This window comes from Pogona vitticeps, chromosome 6 (genome assembly GCF_051106095.1).
Source record: "Pogona vitticeps strain Pit_001003342236 chromosome 6, PviZW2.1, whole genome shotgun sequence".
Taxonomy (NCBI): Eukaryota; Metazoa; Chordata; class Lepidosauria; order Squamata; family Agamidae; genus Pogona; species Pogona vitticeps.
In genome coordinates this window covers 52,313,836-52,319,528 of record NC_135788.1, presented here as the reverse complement: position 1 = coordinate 52,319,528, position 5,693 = coordinate 52,313,836, and positions in this window count along the sequence as shown.

Sequence of the window (5,693 nt, the reverse complement as noted above, 5' to 3'; positions counted from 1 at the left end):
CATTTGTCCCAGAAACATCTTAATTGTTTTTACTCTGACTGTAACATCAGAAAGTCTGATGGAATAAACCAGGCACTTCAAGACTTTGGGTAAAAATAAGGAATAATATATATAGTAGTCAAAAAGATTATTATATATCAATGTTAAAAGTGTAATTCTGAACCAAATAGCAGGAGTTATAATATAGATCAAGAGCACAGTAAAATTTCATAACTTATGTGAGTTCATATTTACTCATGAGCAGAAGGAGGCTGTTTGTTCTGTGAAAATCTTAACAGTTGAAAAGATGTTGCACTTTCAAAGTTGTAAATCAGTGAGTTCTAAATTGTCCCATATCTCAAGGTTTTTCAGTCCTGTGGAACTCTAATCAATATAAAGCCACTAACGAAGAGGGTATCATGTAAATCAGCCCTTCATTTTTTCACTTCTGTGTGATGGGCATTGTGGGGAGGTCACAATTAGAGGTTGGTGTTTTGTATTTTAAGGAAAGGAAATCATGAAAAAAGATCTCATTTTCATGGTCTTTCACTGATTCCCAAAAGAGCTTTTAAAACTCAAATGCTTCATGTTAATGAGAGAGGGACATGAATGTTTGGGGAGGGGGGCTGTGTTTCCCTTCTTTCCTTTACACTTCCTTTTACGTCTTGTCTGTCAAAATTGCCCAGGAACATTTTCCTCAATATTGTTGTAAGGGCTGCTATCAGCAGCTAATCAGCGTTTAGAGGAGCAAATGTAGAAGGGCCTGCTTCGGTGGGAAAGGAACCTGCAGTGGGTGTGCTGCAGCATAACTTTTCCTCAGAGAAGTATCAGTGGGCAAAATGGGCTGATAAACCATCCACGCTTATTTTGGAATAAATGTCACCGAGCACTGTGAAAAGGTCCACACTGAGATAAAAGTAAGACTTGCATCCTTTAAAGTGACCCTTTGTTTTCGGTGGGGCAATTGTAATTCAAGACATTTCAGCCCAAGAATATCTTCGGAGTTTCAGAACTTAAACATGGCTCACATTCCTTCAAAACAAGAAATCACAACTGGTGTATCCATGGTACACTTACTCCACTGCCACCCCGAGATACCAACTTTCTTCATTTGAGCAATGTGATTTAAGGTACTGGGGGAGGGGGATAACAGGAAGGGAATCATTCAGTTGCTAGCATTTTTATTGAACAGTTGTAGTTGGGAATTCTTACTGAAGTGGACCACATCATTCAGCAGTCTACCAGTAGATTCATATCTACCTTCTGCCCACTTGTCTTAATGGATGGATTAATGTAGGTTTGCAAATAACCACTCATACAACCTGCTTATGAAGAGTACAAATTGCATCCAGGCAACTAACTTTTCTAAAGTGGGGGGAAAAGGATTGTTCATTCATTTATACAACTGAGAATAATATGTGTGACTAAGAGGCAGCCTAGTTTAATCTTTTGTGGTCTCATAATTGGAAGGCTCATTTGAACAACATCAATACAAGACAAAAGCTTTGTTCACATGGCATACTTTTCTAAAGTTCAATCTCTCAATGCCTTGTATGCTAATTGTAATATGTTTCATTATTTGTTTCCTTATTTAAAATGTATGGGTATTGTTTGTTTGTTTGTTTACCACCTATCTAGCCAGAAGCCAATGTTAATCCTAACCCTGTGTGCTAGATTTCATTTTCTGTTTTGAATATCTCCACTGGAAGAAGAAAGGAGTGCGATAATTTTAGTGTTAAGTACCCTGTTTCCCCAAAAATAAGACCTAACCTGAAAATAAGCCCTGATATGATTTTTCAAGATACTCGTAATATAAGACCTACCGCAAAAATAAGCCCCGCTTAAGTGAAGCCCTGCCCTCCACCACTGTGCAGCAAACAGAAGATGACATGACTGTATTTGAATTAATGTAGATTGTTGTATATGAAAAAAAAATCCTCTGAAAATAAACCCTAATGCGTTTTTGGAGCAAAAAAATAAGACCCTGTCTTATTTTCAGGGAAACACGGTAGCTAATTACAGTGGTGCCTCGACTTACAAACTTAATCTGTTCCAGAAGATGGTCGTAACTCGAAATGGTTGTAAGTCGAAGCACCATTTCCCATAGGAATGCATTGAAGTGCGATTAATCCATTCTGGCTGGAAACAAAAATCACCAAAAAAAACCAAAACACTGCAAGACCCATCGGAAACACAATCCATTCTGGCCAAAGGGGAAAAAACCCAAAAAGCAAACAAACTGTAAGATCCATTGGAAATGCAAAAAAAGAAAAAGAGAGAAAACCAAAAAGGAAACAAACCCCATAAGACCCATCAGAAATGCCAAACACACACAAAAAACAAAAAACAAAACCCAACAAAAAGCAAACAAACCCTGCAAGATCCATCAGAAATGGGGGAAAAAACCCAACAAGCAGATAGACCCTACAAGACCCATCGGAAATGGGGGAAAAAACCCTAAAAGCAAACAAACCGTGAAAGACGCATCGCAAATGCAAAAAAAGAACACCAAAAATCAAACAAACCCTGCAAAACCCATCAGAAATGCAAAACACCCCCCCCAAAAAAACCCAAAAAGCAAATCCTGCAAGACCCATTGGAAATTTAAAAAAATCCAAAAGCAAACAAACCCTACAAGACCCATCAGAAATGGGGGGGGAAGCAAACTCTGCAAGACCCATCAGAAATGGGGAAAACCAAACAGCAAACAAACCCTGCAAGACCCATCAGAAACGCAACCCCCCAAAAGAAACAAAAACTGCAAGACCCAAGAGAGGTTAGATATATCTATCCCCTCTTCTAGTCCTACCCCCAACCAGATGGTGTCCATATCAGCAAACCCTCAAGCCAGATGGTGCTGTTGATGAACACCAGGTAAGTACAAAATAAGACTGCCCTCATCCATGAGGTAATTCTGGATGAGGGTGCTGACCTAGCGTGCATTACTGAGACCTGGGTGGGAAAGGAGGGTGGTGTTCCCCTCTCCCAGCTGTGTCCTCCTGGGTACTCGGTCCAGCACCAAAGTCGCTCAGAGGGTCACGGGGAGGGGGAGTTGCTATAGTCTATAGGAGTTCTGTTTCCTTCACCAGGCTTCCTATCCCTTTGAGATGAGGTCCTGAAGGCCTGTATTGTGTGTTGGGCTTACGAGACAGATTGGGGATTCTGTTGGAGTACCGTCCACCCTGCTGCATACCAACAGTCTCTCTGCATGAAGTGACGGAGGTAGTCTCGGAACTGGTGTTGAGGACTCCCAGGCTGTTGGTGCTGGGGGACCTCAACATCCATGCCAAGGCTGCCTTGACTGGGGTGGCTCAGGACTTCATGGCCACCATGACAACCATGGTCCTCAGCCCGAGGCATAAGGGCCATACCTTGGACCTGGTTTTCTCAATGTGACTGGAAGATGGTGGTTTGGATGTGGAGGAGCTAGTTGTGACCCCATTGTCATAGACTACTTCCTGGTCAAGTTTAGCCTATTAGCTTCTTCCCTCTGCAAGGGTGGGGGATCTGTTAAGATGATCCACCCTCGGAGACTAATGGATCCAGATGGTTTCCTGAATGCTCTGGGGGATTATCCGTCTGATATGGTCGGAGCTCCTGTCAAAGCTCAGGTTGCCCAATGGAATAAGGAGATGACCCAGGCGGTTGACATGATTGCACCTAAGCGCCCTCTCCCTGCACACAGAGCCCAGACAGTTCCTTGGTATATTTCTGAACTGCAGGTGATGAAGTGGGGGGAGACGGCTGGAGCGCAGGTGGCGGAAATCCTGCTGGGAGTCCGATTGAACACAGAGCCCATTATCGGGCCTATTTCATGGTGAAACGGCACTTATTTCTCCAGCCGTCTTGCTTCCTCAGAATGTCGTCCAGCAGAGCTGTTTCTGGTGGTCCAGGATCGTCTTCAACCAGGAAATCACGTGGAGGTCCCGGACTGATCATCAGCTCACTGTGATGAGTTTGCCATTCATTCTGAGGGCAAAATTACTCAGATTCACAGTAGGTTGGACACCGTTACTGCCGAATCAGAGGATGTGTCCAGTGTGCTGTGCTTAGGTCAAGGATTAATAGATGAGTTTCAGTTGTTGAGACCAGAGGATGTGGACAGGGTGCTTACATCTGTCCATTCTACCACCACTCTGTTCGACCCTTGCCCATCTTGGCTAATTGGAAGATCTGCCAGGGGGGTTCACACCTGGGTCCAGGAGGCCGTAAACGCCTCTTTGAGAGAGGGAGTGTTCCCTACCACCTTGAAAGAGGCAGTAATTCAGCCACTCCTAGAAAAGCCTAACCTGGACCCAAGGCTGATGGTTAGCTACTGAACAGTGGTGAACCTCCCATACTTGGGCAAAGTGTTGGAGTGGGTTGTGGCTGGTCAACTCCAGGCGCTGCTGGATGAAACGGATTTTCTGGATCCATTTCAATCGGGTTTCAGGCTGGGTTTTGGTACAGAGACTGCCATGGTCGCGTTGTATGATGACCTTTGCTGGGAGAGAGACAGGGGGAGTGTGACACTGTTGATACTCCTGGATCTCTCAGTGGCTTTCAACACCATCGACCATGGTGTCCTTTTGGATAGGCTGGCTGGGTTGGGAGTTGGGGGCACCGCTTTATGGTGGTTCCACTCCTTCCAAGCTGACCATGTCCAGAGGATGGTGCTGGGGACAGTTGCTCTGTCCCATGGCGTTTGTGTCATGGAGTGCGTCAGGGCTCGATACTGTCCCCCATGCTGTTTAACATCTGCATGAAACCGCTGGGAGAGGTCATCAGGAGGTTTGGGCTGAGGAGTCAGCGATATGCTGACAACACTCAGCTCTACCTCTTGTTCTCCACCATTCCAGGTAAGGTGGTTTCTGTGCTGAACTTGTGTCTGAACCTGATAATGGGACTGGATGAGGGTTAATAAATTGAAACTCAATCCAGAGAAGATGGAAATGCTCTTAGTGGGTGCTTCACCGGACAGGCTGAAGGGCCATTTCCCTGCCCTGAATAGTGTTACACTCCCCCTAAGGGACAGGGTCTGTAGCCTGGGGGTGCTCCTGGACCCCAGTTTAAATCTGGAAGCCCAGGTGGACTTCGTGGCCAGGGGCGCCTTCCTTCAGCTATGGAAATTATACCAGCTACGGCCCTACCTGGACGAGTCTCATGACAGTTACACACACACTGGTAACATCTCGCATAGATTACTGCAATGTGCTCTACGTGGGGCTGCCTTTGAAGACAGTTTGGCTACTGCAGCTGGTCCACAATCAAGCTGCGCAGCTGGTGAATGGTGGGACTGCTAGGGAACACATCAAGCTGATTCCGTATAAGTTACATTGGCTACCAGTTGCTGCCCGGGCCCAATTCAAAGTGCTTGTTTTGACATATAAAGCCCTAAACGGCTTGGGCCCTGGATACCTGAAGGACCGCCTCCTTCCATATGAACCTACCTGGCAGTTAAGATCTAGCCAGGGGGCCCTTTTGAAAGAGCCGTCCGTCAAGGAGGTAAGAGGCAGGGCTTGTAGAGAAAGGGCCTTTTTGGCAGCTGCCCCCAGACTATGGAACGCTGTGATGTTTACCACGTAACCCCTGCTTGTTTCCCCAAACAAAGGGAACACACTATGTCTTCCCACCGGCAGATAACAATTGGGACGTTCACCCTTTTTCTCACTGCCACCAGTGGATTTCTTTTATCCACAATATATAAATATTTTATTCAGACACTTGTCAGGTCG